Source organism: Rhynchophorus ferrugineus, unplaced genomic scaffold (genome assembly GCF_030347505.1).
Source record: "Rhynchophorus ferrugineus isolate W39M unplaced genomic scaffold, kcgeb_rfMv2 rfM2, whole genome shotgun sequence".
Classification (NCBI taxonomy): Eukaryota; Metazoa; Arthropoda; class Insecta; order Coleoptera; family Curculionidae; genus Rhynchophorus; species Rhynchophorus ferrugineus.
The window spans coordinates 37,508,949-37,522,297 of record NW_027472581.1 but is presented as its reverse complement, the minus strand read 5'-3'; the positions used below and the strand labels follow the sequence as shown (position 1 = coordinate 37,522,297).

The 13,349-nt window shown below is 29.3% G+C and overlaps 1 protein-coding gene across 1 annotated transcript in view; it reads right to left on the bottom strand.

The window, feature by feature from the left end:
* The window catches only part of LOC143192033 (uncharacterized), a 101,746-nt gene extending 89,757 nt beyond the window's left edge, over positions 1-11,989 (bottom strand). Inside the window, exon 1 of the mRNA XM_076397490.1 lies at positions 11,902-11,989. The gene's annotated coding sequence lies outside the window, so the exon portion shown is untranslated. The remainder of the gene's footprint in view (positions 1-11,901) is intronic.
* Between the last annotated feature and the right edge of the window lie 1,360 nt (positions 11,990-13,349).

Below are 13,349 nucleotides of genomic sequence, written 5' to 3'. Positions count from 1 at the left end.
ACAGACATTGTTTGAACTTTTGAGTATTATATCTATTCGCTGCAGACTTGATATAACTTGTATTAAAGTTATTACGAATTAACAGAATAAAAGAAAACCCGAAGAAGGAAAATGTGTATACCTATAGTTATTTCAATAAAACAGTCAATGCATGTCATAAAAACTTAGTATATTGCCGAATGCAGTTTGTAAAAATATAAAATTCATTTAAGTTTCGAAGTGGTTTTTTTTCTCATTTTATACTAGTTAAAAAGAGGCAGAATTCTCTGTAATGCGTCGGAACACGTAACCGAAATTGGTCTATAAGAGACCATTTCAGTGGTTACTGGTCGACCTCTTTGTCAAATGTATATAAATTTCTGCAAAACATTAGAGATAACACCATAGATACAAACCGACAAACGTTGTAAACCAGAACTGTGAGTTAATGCAGCAACATTGCTGATGTTTAAATTTTGATGACGTGCATTAGCTACTTTATTGGAAGGACTATAGCTAAATATAGTAGTCCTTCTATGCACTGCACAGAATGATAAATTAAGTATATGTAATTTATAAATAAAATAAAATAAATTAAATTTTAATAGTAAAAAAGAAGTACTTGATTTTTGTGTGTAATCCAAAATACTTTTCAAAGGTTCAGTAAATGGATTACTTCTCTTGATGGACGTAATATAAATGATAACTTTTCACACTAAAATCTAATTAATTTCATATGAAGTCATTCAAAATTGTATATCTGGTTATTAAATCTGCTTTTTCGTTTAAAATAATGTAAGTTACGAAGATAATCAGTTTTGTTTAGAAATAGAAATATTAAAGAAAATCAGGATCATGAAATATTCATTCAGGTAATAATGACGTGATGATGGTCGAAATAATATATCTAAATTAATCATATATTTTCCTATGACCATGAATCTTAATTTTTACTAATACATTACAGCAGCCGTATAATAGATTATATATAATGTCCATTGTTCATTCAACATTTTCAAAAAGGGCAGATTTGTAGTAAAAGAATCATGTGAGGGTAAAAGCTTTGGCCTGGCGACTGTTAAAAAACATGATCCAAAATGGCAATTTTTTCTAAAAATAGTTAGTAATCTATAGGCTAAGAACTGCTGTTTTTTCGCGATAATGTTACTTCTTCAAAAAATCATCTTATATTATGCCGTAATTGCCTTAATCGTCGGTAAGTAAAATCATTTGTAAGACAAAGCTCTGAGTAGGATAAAACAAATGCAGAAACTAAATTCAACAACTGTTTCTTTAAGAAACCTTGGCATGTATGTGAGAGAGTCGAAATAAATTTGAAAAAATAAACCACAAATAATTTAAAAAGTCTTATATTTTGCACAGTATGTTTTGTCTATGTCGACAGAAAATGAAATATTTGGTTTTTTTCTGTAGAAGTTACAACATAATTACGAAAGACTCGCCACTGACATCAACGATCAAATAAGAAGAAATAATTCGAAATCTTTCTACATATGGTTTACATAGAATTAAAGTCGGCTTGTTGTGAGTCTAACTTAGAACAAAGTAAACGAAAACTCATTCGAATTAATTAAAATCGAATTAATTAAAAAGAAAGTATCGATTTTAATGTCTCCGGCTTTACCGCATCGGAGCTTTCGAACAGACCTGAACGCGCACAGCTCGAATATAATAATTTAGGAACTGTCACGTTCGTTTCTTGCAGCTAATCCCAAATATAGAGATGGAGATTAAGCACGATGACGAACGGCACTGCACAAAGTTGATATGTGATTTTGGAATCCGTGTTCGGCGCTCCGTTCTTTTTGTTGTTGTGACGCGATTTATTGTGAGATTTGAAGTATTTATTACGGATTTCTCATTGTAATTCAACATAATGGAAACACAGCCAAGGCTACGTAACATAAAGATGAATATTTATCGTGGAATTACGGTGATGAATATAATTAAAAGGCCGGGTTTATTTTTCCCGGCGTTATTTATGCCGCATCGGCGACGGATGAATACCGAATTTATTAACGGAGGAAACCTACTAATTAAGAAACCTTTTGATGGTTTGGTCTCGGTTCAGGTCCGGTCGAGATATACGACCCAACTGCCGACTCTTCTGATAATGATTTTACCGGGAGGAAATTAATTGGTGCTGAGCTTCGAGAGACTGACCGCGGTCGAGACATGAGATTCTTCGCAGAAACTTTCCTCTTTTTCATCATATTTAATGGATTTACACTATACTAATGATGCTTGTGTAGCTGAGACCAGATCGATAAATTGTTTCGGTCGAATTGATCGTAACAAAAAACTATGACAGAAAACATACAAAATATGAATCATTGAATCTTATTGAGTTTAAATAATTACTAGCGTAAAAATAATTACTACAGTAAAAATTTAGTATAATACTATTATATTTAATATGATGAATACATCCGTAGCATTTTACAAAAAATGATCTAGAATTCCGCTGTTTTCTGCAACGACATATTCAAAGATTGGAAATTGCAGGAGTTACTGGATGAAGACCCAGTACAAGCTTAAAAACAACCAACCAAACAACAAAGTTGAATGTGAGCTTTTTTGTGAACTTAACAGCGCGATTGTGCGCGCAATTTGTGAATAACTACAATCGATGAGAAATATACAAAACTTGGGAAGCTTGGTGCCATATCAACAGGACAGGTAAAAATAAAATCGAAAAAACCGCAGTGAAATTCTGCTTCAAAGGAATAAAAGGAAACAATTTATTTCTTACATTTGAGAAGCGTCCAATAGTATCCGAAATGATCAATTTCAACTATATAATGATAGAGAAACGTCTTCAATATGCTCAAAGACAAGATAAGGTAATTTTGCAGCATGACAATGCGCTGTGTCATACAGCAAAACTAGTCAAAGAAGTTTGGAAAACACTTGTATGGGAAATATTATCTTGAGCTCCATCGCATTGATTTCAGAGCAGCACTTCGCCGATTTCGAAGAAGTTAAAAACTGGCTCGATAAATAGTTTACATCAAAGGAGAAACAGTTATTAAAACGGCACCTATAAATTGCCTGAGAGGTGGACAAAATTTATGGAATCATATGCCGGATACTTTGAATAAATGTATTTTATTTTTTGTGATTGTGCATAAGCAAGAGCATATAATTCAACATGAAAAACCATCCCAGTTACACCCTGTGTAAGAACAGAGGTCTTGGTCTCTAAGTTGATCATACGCTGGTAGGCTTAATAGGAGGACTGTAGTATAGATCCCATATTAAGCGGTGGATCCAGTCGAGATAAAACTCTTAGTTGGTAAAACGGAGGCTTCAAAATATAACAGAAAAGTCACATAATTATTAGTCTTATATGTAAGATAGAGCTTTCAGTGTTAAATACATTGGTTAATTTAAAAATATTTTTAACAGAAACATTGAAGCCACTTCCAATAATACATAAGCTTGTAATCAAACTTGTAAAAACTAAATAAAAAACATAAGCTTTATTTAATCTATCTATTACACTTATTTTATTTTCTACTATATACACACAATTTAGCTTAATAACTACCTAAACCTATTTATCTATTTACTATATTATTTAAAATACTACCAACTGACTGCTTTGAAGTCGGCGCCGAACCCAAACAGTTATATTAATTTAGATTTGTTTTATTGGTAATGTAAATTTTTGTATATGTTACAAAATTATATTATCATTTTTCTATTTTTTGGGATCGGCACCGACTTCAAAGTGACCAGTTGGTGGTAATACAGTTAAAACAATTTTTTTGTTAAAAATATTTTTTCTCTATTTAGTGTTAGATATTCACTCAATAAATTACGCAGCTATTTTATTTAATATTACAATGGGTTGACCAAGTAAAGATGCAGTCCGTATGAGGAAAAATAAGAATAAAGAAATAATGATTGAAAATAAGGATCGCTTCAGACCCCGGGGTCCCGTAGGTAGCCTGGGTGATTTGACAAATGTTCTAACTAAACTACAACAAAAAGTTATTGTCTCTGCCGAGAATCGAACCTGTGATCTTCGTTTGGGAGTTGAACGCTTTAATCATTACACCATAGAAGTAGTTGTCTATAATATTTCTACGAAATCTTATATGCTGCAGTTAGTGCTTGAAATTTGAGCGTTTCCATCGATTCCCAGCCCCCCTTCCCCCCAAGAGATCCTGATTTACTTACTTCCAATGGGACCACCTCGGAAGAGCTTCTCTTTCGAATTTTGAAAATGGGCCTACAAAAGACGGAGAAATCGGCGAACATACCTTTAAAAAAATATACAGCTGAACATAGAACCTCCTCCTTGTTCGAAGTCGGTTAATAAAATACAATACAATTTATAATAATATTATTTACTGATACTGCCAATAATTATTGTAAGTAAATCTGCAGATGTGAGTAATTAACATTTGGACGCAATGGAAGTGGTAACCAGTTCTAAAATAGGAAAGAGAAAGTGTTCAACAATATTTAATAATTTTTTTTTTCAATTTCAATTTAAATCCACTATTTCAGTTTAACTAAAAAAGAAAACATCCATGTATTAAATTTTAACCTATAGTTATGTTTTTGAGATTGTCAATGCAATTTCATTTTACAAAATATTACACTAAATAAATTTGAAGAGGCTTTTATATTTGTCGTTAAGTTTGACATTTTATTATATGTTAATATACTATTAATATATAACAACAACTTTTTAATATCATTTATATTTTAATTCCGTAATATAATTTTTCCTGTTTAATTCAAAGAAAAGACTTACACAGCCAACGAGTGTTGTAAAATAATATAAAAATATGTATATATATAACAATATATATATATATATATATATATATATATATATATATATATATATATATAACAATATATATATATATATATATATATATATATATATATAACAATATATATATATATATATATATATATATATATATATATATAACAATATATATATATATATATATATATATATATATATATATATATATATATATGCAAATAACACTGGGTTAACGAAAAGTTGAAAATGGAGGTGTTATTCGACAAAAAATTATCAAACATGTCGCAAGATGTAGTTGGAAAACTTTAAATATTGCTTTGACTCTTCTTAATCTAGTTAAAGTATATAAAATTAAAATTTTTGTGAAAATCCTTAAAAATGAGGTGATATATAGACAAATTTATTGTCGAACTTGAATTTAAGTACTACCACGAAGATAGGAAAAAACAGCCACTGCTTATTATACAAATTGTATAACAAGGTTTCGACTATAAAAAATATTGACCAAATATTGAAATTGAAATTGAAAATTGAAAAATTGTACACATATACATATTTGTTAACTACAACATGGTATAAGATTATTTAATATGCTGAGATAAATAAAATAAAATATTTTTAAAGCAATGACACTTTTATTTTATTATTTATATAATTTTTACGTTATATCTCAAAGTACTTAGTTTCAAATAATGCTTTGTGTTCATTTTATAAATATTTATTCCTTATTCCCTAGATTGTGCTTGACCCAGATTGTGTCCCAAAATTATATGCTATTGTAGTTGCAATAGCTTGTGGTCCTCGTTAATAATGTATCTCCACTTCTGAGGATTCATGAAGTTTGGTTTAATTCGTTGACGCATATAATCAACTTGTTTCATTTATACTTTTTTATATGCACTATAATGTATATAAAATATGTTATATATCATAAATACTTAAACATTAAATGTTCACTGTAAATCTTATTAAAATAATTTATCAAAAATAGGCTTGGAAAATATTCGGCGAGTGGGTTTTGAATAATTAATTTGTTTGAGTGACAGAGGATAAATTTGTTATGGTCAAAAGAAGAGAGGATGGCTGTAATCAATAAATTAGTGATGCACATGGAAAAATAACCGTTTCATGTAATACGATGTTTGCAAAAACTTGTACATGAAATATACAACTTATATTTCAAACAATATAAAGACTTCGTCAAGAGCTATGGGGTTTTGAAAAGGGAGATTCGAGAAGACCACTTTTATCATATTTTGCTAAGGAAAAAAAGCGTCTCAGGCTTATAACGAATGGTGTGGCATTTATGGTTATATTTGGGAAATACATACTGATGTATAAAAAAGTTTATGGTTATAAGTTAATGTAGTCAGAATTGGCTGTTTATCCGGAAATTTCTATGTTAAAAGATGAACCTCGCCCTGGCAAAGCCTATCGGCAAAAAATCGATGAAATTCTTAGACATCTTGAAGTATACTGCAAATTTCACCTTGCAGTATCATTAAGCGACTAAACATTCATTAAATTCATTAAATTCATTCATTAAACACCTTTGAACAATTTATGACTACTATTGTGACTTTTAACATGAAATGTTGAATACACAGAGAAGGTCGGCACTTGGGTCCGACATTAATTAACAGTGAAAAATTTTATGAATTGAGTTTGCATTTATGAATCGCTCCCGAAATAAAACTAAATCGAGACATTTCTGAATCGAATGATTACAATAAACATTTAATGTAATACTATAAACAATAAACAATAAACTATTATAATATGTGAAATAGTTCGTAGATGAAGCCTAAATAAACTTTAAAAAGGATTGCAAAGCCAATAACACCAAGAATGGTGATTCTTAGAATATGGAGAGAATGGAAATAAAACTAGTCAAACCATTAATACGAGTCTATACTCTCAAGAGCTAATATGTTGCATTAGCATGCCATTCAAGCATACGATTAAAAAAACAGTATCGGTAAATAGTTATGGCGTTGTCTTCCATTATGAAAACGCTAGACCACATACATATTTAGTAAATCGGGAAAACTTATGACAGTTTGGTTGGGAAGTTTGTCCACCGTATTCCGTACGAGGCTTCTTGAGGGAAGAGGCGCTTTTACTCTCTCTAACTGACTTATAGTTTCACCAGAAAAATGGCAAAACGTTCTTAAAAATCAAATATATCATTGTTTAATATTTGAGATTAATATGAAATTTAGCTTTCAACAATATGAAAAAACCAAAATTGCCTTTTTCCAGCTAATTATTTTTGGGTATCATCAAAATTGAAGAAGAAATGGTATTAAGTTTTTCATTCGTTCGTTCATAAAATGGAAGATAAACGCTTGGAGCAATGTGTTATTAATAATACTACTATACGTGATCGAGAGTTATCCTGTTAGAAAATAATATTGTCTCGTTTTTTATAACGACCTGTTCTTCCTCAAATGCTCTTCTCGAACGATGACCTGTTTTCCTGGTCTCGTTCCAATTTATCATCAGACATTTTTTACTGTATGAAGTTCTCTCTGAAAGGTCAAAATCAATATTCACACCTTAACTTCCTTAAAATATTTGATATTGTTCAAGTAAGTAACTAAAAATATTCGATAGAAAGCTTCGATACGTCCACCAACTCCTCAATTAAACTTGAATCATTAAGATGATTAAACCTTGAGAATTTACCTACAAATAATCAGATATGAGAGCATATTATGAACGTGAAAGTGGTGTATAATTGGTAAAACACAAATATTACTACAAAAGCTATAGTAGGTTATTATTATATTGATAGTCTTTATATATTAATAATAATTTAAAATGTGGATAGTGTAGTAGGTAGTGATAAAGCAACTGTGTAAAAAGAGATATTTAATATACAATATATATTGATAATTTATTATCATAGTACGTCCATATACATATAGTATATTCAAAGTTTTTCTGTATATGCGTCATCAAGATGTTTAATGTAATGCCCGCCGCAATTTGTAAATTTGTTTTCGAATCAGATTTAGAATAGAATCAATATTTTCCTTCTCATTTTATTCTAGCTAAAATGTTTCCGAGAAAATTGTTCGTCTGAAAAGGATACATAAAAGAGATAGGGATATGCAGCTTTTTGAGGGATGGAAGACATCCTTTCATACACTTTTACAGGGCATAGGATTTAAATGGTATAAAGATAACCGTCGAAGAGGTTTAATGGAGCTTCCCTACATTGTCTTAAAACTAATTCAATTTTTAGAGGTGTGCAATAAAATCAAGGAAGATAAATTATTTGAATTTGTGTATCTTGATGAAACTTGGATATTTAAAAATGGTTCATTGGGGCACTCTTTGCAAGACGGTAACAAAAAAGTGTAAAGACAACAAAAATTGACGGAAAAAGATATACATTATAATAGCAATTGATTACATGTTATTGGTCATAATATTTATTAATAATTAATTGCAGATATATTGTTATGTATGCAGGGAATAAAAATCACCTGATACAGAATCATATTCCTGGTACAGAATTAGCGTTTTATTCCAAATCTAAGGGCAATTACCATGGAGAAATGAAAAGAAATTACCATAACATATTTTTGTTATGGTCCGAAAATGTACCATATCATAGCACACCGGGTGAAAAAATTCCCAACAATAGCATCATCAAAGGCTGTAATGAAGGAATGGCTTTCAAAACATAAATTGAGTTTTGAAGAGGGTATATTAAAAACTGAACTTTTTCTAATTGTTACTAGGTAAATATAAATGAAATGTTTTATCGCGTTTAACAATTAACGTTATTGCAATTAACTTTTTTCAGAAATAAGCCCGAAAAAAGATATACAGTAGATCAGATAGCTGAACAATATGGTTACATAATATTACGACTTCCTGCCCATTACTTTATTAAATATTATTAACACTTATTATAACAGACATGCTGGTTGAGAAGGACACCTTCGTTTTATATGCACTCGATAAGACATACAGAGGGAGTAATTGATACATGGTGGAATCGTGAACATGTTTTAGACAGATTGGAAATTAACAGTTTAGTGATTGGATTGGACAGTGACTCGAAAAGTGAAAGAGACTAAAGGAAACTTTCAGGATAATGCCGTGCACTGCTATAAATTCCCGAGACCGAGTGGTGAGAGTGGAAACAACTAAAAGTATGCACATAATTAATAGAATATAACTGTAGAAAATCATATTGTAGGGCGTGTAAGATTTGTGTGCACAGATATGATTATAACTGTTCAGAATTAAACATGAGCATTAGGTTAGAATGCATGAGGAGAGAATGAATACTAACTGTTTTGTAGATATGGTAAATACATTAGGCAGAATTCAGTGATTAATTTTATCAAGACTGGTGTACACAAGTAGTAGCAAAAGAAATAAAAAATGCAGTGATATAAAGATGAGCTGACAAGTAAATACACCATCGAAGGAAACAAGAACTAAACATAAAAAGGGAAATATGCTTTTGAATGAAAGTAAAATACATTACTTTGATATATAATTGTTAATTAGGTGGATTAGGCCTCCAGGGGGATACCACTACATAAAAAAACGCGCCTAGAACTCTACCTCATGGGTGGTGTGGAAAAGGTTTCAATGTAAATATAATATAAATATATAATATAACAACTCTAACCTACATACTATTATAACTGTGTTCTTAATTGTAATTTTAAGTCCTTCCATAATATATGCATTAGATATACTATTATGTTAAAATAAACTAAAATGTGTGATAAAATTTTTGTTTAATTATTTTATTTAGATTAGAATTTTGTTGTATGTCAACGCTAAACTGAACTGAAACTCACCGTTGATACGACAACATTACGACGTTTTGACGTTACAAATATCGATGACGCATATACAAACTTTGAATAGACTATATATGTAATTCAAGACTAATTATTATTATTATAAGTATTTCTCTAAATGCAAGCATAATATTAATTGGCAATTTAAAAGAGAATAACATAATTTGTATTACAAATTCAGTGACGTTCGTTATAAATCTTCGGTGAACTCCTCCGCAATCTCCACCTAAACCATGCACATTTCTGCATACTGGCAATAAATACCTTCAAAGGACAATGGTAATTACATTAGCAACGTTGTGCAAATAACTTAATCATTTCGCCAGTCAAGAGTGGCTTTAACACGTATTAATTAGACGTAGCTTAAGGCTGGCTTATGGTGACTTACAACCTACGCAAGGTCGACGCAGAACTTGCAGATCGCGGATCAGGCTTTCGCGCCTATTCTCAATACCGAGAACTCATTCCATCGTATTTCATCGGGGAATCGTCTTACAGCCAATAAAATTTGCTACTGAAACGAATAACCACCTGCGTTTCTACAAAACGAAAGCTCTCCATGTTCTGATTATTGAGTTTGCTCCTCTTCAATTAGGTATATATTTTATGTGGCTACTTTAAGTCGGTTGATGGTTTTTCTAAATCGTTGCAATACGAATGAAAATAGTTATAAATATAATTAATAGTAGGAACATATTGCTCAAACATATTTTATTATTATTAATTTTATTATTAGGTGCTTGCATATATTCTGATCTTGATGAGATTCTGATAATTCACTAATACTAAATGGAAAATTGTTATTTTATGTAGAGAAATGCCAAAACAATCGAATTTGACAGTTGCTACATTGGAACTTTGATTAATACGCAGTTTTGCTAAAAGATATGGCTGATCAGAATGCATGCAAGCACCTAATATTAACGTGTAATATGTAATAATATTAATGTTGTTGATTGGGATTTATTATTGATATAAAAAATGTGGCTTAAATCTATCATCACCATATATCATGATTTGAATTCCGACTTTCGGCTCTGAAGTGAGTTTGTTTACAAATATACTTATCAGTTTTTTTAGGTACCAGTATGTATGGATTACCTTGAATGTGGTCAAAGAACAAACCTAAATCATTACTGTAAATTTTTCTAATGGTGGATGTAAGATTTGAGAAAACATGTTTACACAAGAAAAAAATATTAAAACAGTACACACAGTTCTGGAAAACATAAAAATCAGTAACATAACATAAAAATTATTTCTCTTATTTGTCAGATTTAGCTCTGCCTGAATTTACGCGTATGAAGTTATGTTCTGAACACTATACTAGAGTGGTCAAAGTCATTGAATTCAATAAAAGATTACATATAAATGCATAAATCTTGAAATTCATTCTTAACAAACAATAGTTAACAAAATAGCAATAGAGCAACAAAATAATATAATAGAATAACAAAAAAAGTATAACTGGAACTGGTTCTCTCTAGTGGATTGTGGATTTATCCAGCTGTAATTGACAATCCATTAGAGTGATTCAGACGAAAGTAAATATACACCAGAAATACATTTGGACGACTTGTCAACAAAACAAACTACAAAATGCTATTCACAATATAAACATTCGAATAGTCCAAATAATATATTATATATTTGATGGAATTAAGAAATATACTTTTATAGTTTTTAAAGACGAATTGAAGCTATTTTCCTGAAACTAAAATTAATTTGCCAATAGATACGAAAATATAATTTATGTACGAATTTAAATTTCCATAAAGTATTGGATTGTTTTGAAAGATCATTTCTTATAAATATTATTGAAATAATACTCCTCTCTAATAATAAACGGCACTTTTTATATCATTAAAACTAAATAACATATCTAATAAAAACATATTTTACATTAATTAGACATTTGTATAGGAAATCTAAACATAACCTCTTTTTTGATACAGATTATGCTTATAAAGTTACATTATATTTAATTTAACCTGAAAAAATCTACCTTTTTATAACACTATGTCTTATTATAATTATACACATATTACTATATATCATATATATGGAAACATCAAATTTTGCATTCATTGTTATTTATGGTAATATGTCTTAAAAAAATTAAAAGAGAAGGTAACGAAAACTACAGATGTCTGACGCTAAATTTTGAGGTTAACGTTTTGATCGGAATAAAAATGTGCTATTTAATACGATCTCTTGCAGAATATCATAAAATAGATGTAATATAAGCTAAAATAAAATTAATATTTTACTTACCTTTGATAAAAAATATGTTTCGAAGTCTTTACGTACTTTATATTCCTAAAAATCTGCACGAAACGTAAACACAAAACTACACTCGACTAACCATCGCGCATCGATACGGTCAGCCTTGTAACCGAGCGCGACAGAGCTAATCCAACCATTCCGACGTCGGTAAAAAGGAAGGCTGTCTTATCAACAAGATTGTATATTATATATTACTGAAATCGATTTGATTTTTTTTATTTATATGTTTATGCCTAGGTACGAATATCATTTTGTGTGTTGTTATTCTAAGTAATTAATACTAGTTAATTTATTTTTGATTAATTGAATTAATAACAATAATTACAATAATGATTGAGAATATAGTATTTTAATTTTGTTTAGAGTTATGTTCGAATTACCTGATTATATTTTAATACTACATCTGTGTTTCTAAATTCATTAGGGGTAAAATAGTAGTAATTATATAACAATAAAAATAATAATTCAAAATAATACATTTATTAGTTTTAGTAGTTTTATAATAATAGTCTTTTATGATATTTTTCCGAAATTATCGTAAAATTGTTACCGATGAAAATCAATACCGATAATTTAAGTATTATTAGCGCTCTAGTAAATATTGTTAACTTTCTTTTATTGCCATGCCCATTGACATCCGATTATGTGGAAGGGTTTTGTGAATTTAAAGCTTTGAAATGCATCAACTTGAATTTATAGCGTTCTCCTATAATAGTTTGGTTTTTTAACTTCATACTTTTGTCAACATACATATCTTTTTTTACTCTGTTTTTTGTTTTCCATGCCAAGTTTTCATCCTATAGGTTTTTGAAACTAACCTCATACACCTGTTTCACCTTAATCAATTGTTATATGCTTCGAAAAACATTTATATGTGTTATCTGCAAATTTATTTCAAATTAAAGAACTAAATTAAAAGTTTTCTGTAATTGTCGTTAATTAGTATCAAAATTGCAGTAAAGAAAATTGCGATTATTATTTTTTGAAGATTATGATGATTTTAATATTAAGATAGCAGGTTTTAAATCTGATAATTTTACATAATTTAACTGGTGCTGCCCTCTTTCGTTGAACGTACAAATCCTTACTACATCTTTATTATTAATGGAACTTTATTCTTATTCCATAAATTTTGCAATATTTTTCTTACAAGGATTATCATTATTTAATAAAGAGTTTAACTGATTAATTTATTTCGAAAAAAAGTTTTATATTTTTGTAGACACGTTTATATTATATTATCATATTATTTAATATGATGTATGTTAATAATATTGAAATATAATAATATATGTAATTATTATTTTTATATATCAAAGTTTCTGCTTACTACCTTATGACATATATGTTCATAATCATTAATTGAGGCAAGTAGTATTTCATAAAAATACCTGGGTATTTCAAATTTCTTATAATATTAATACTGTGTTCAAGTG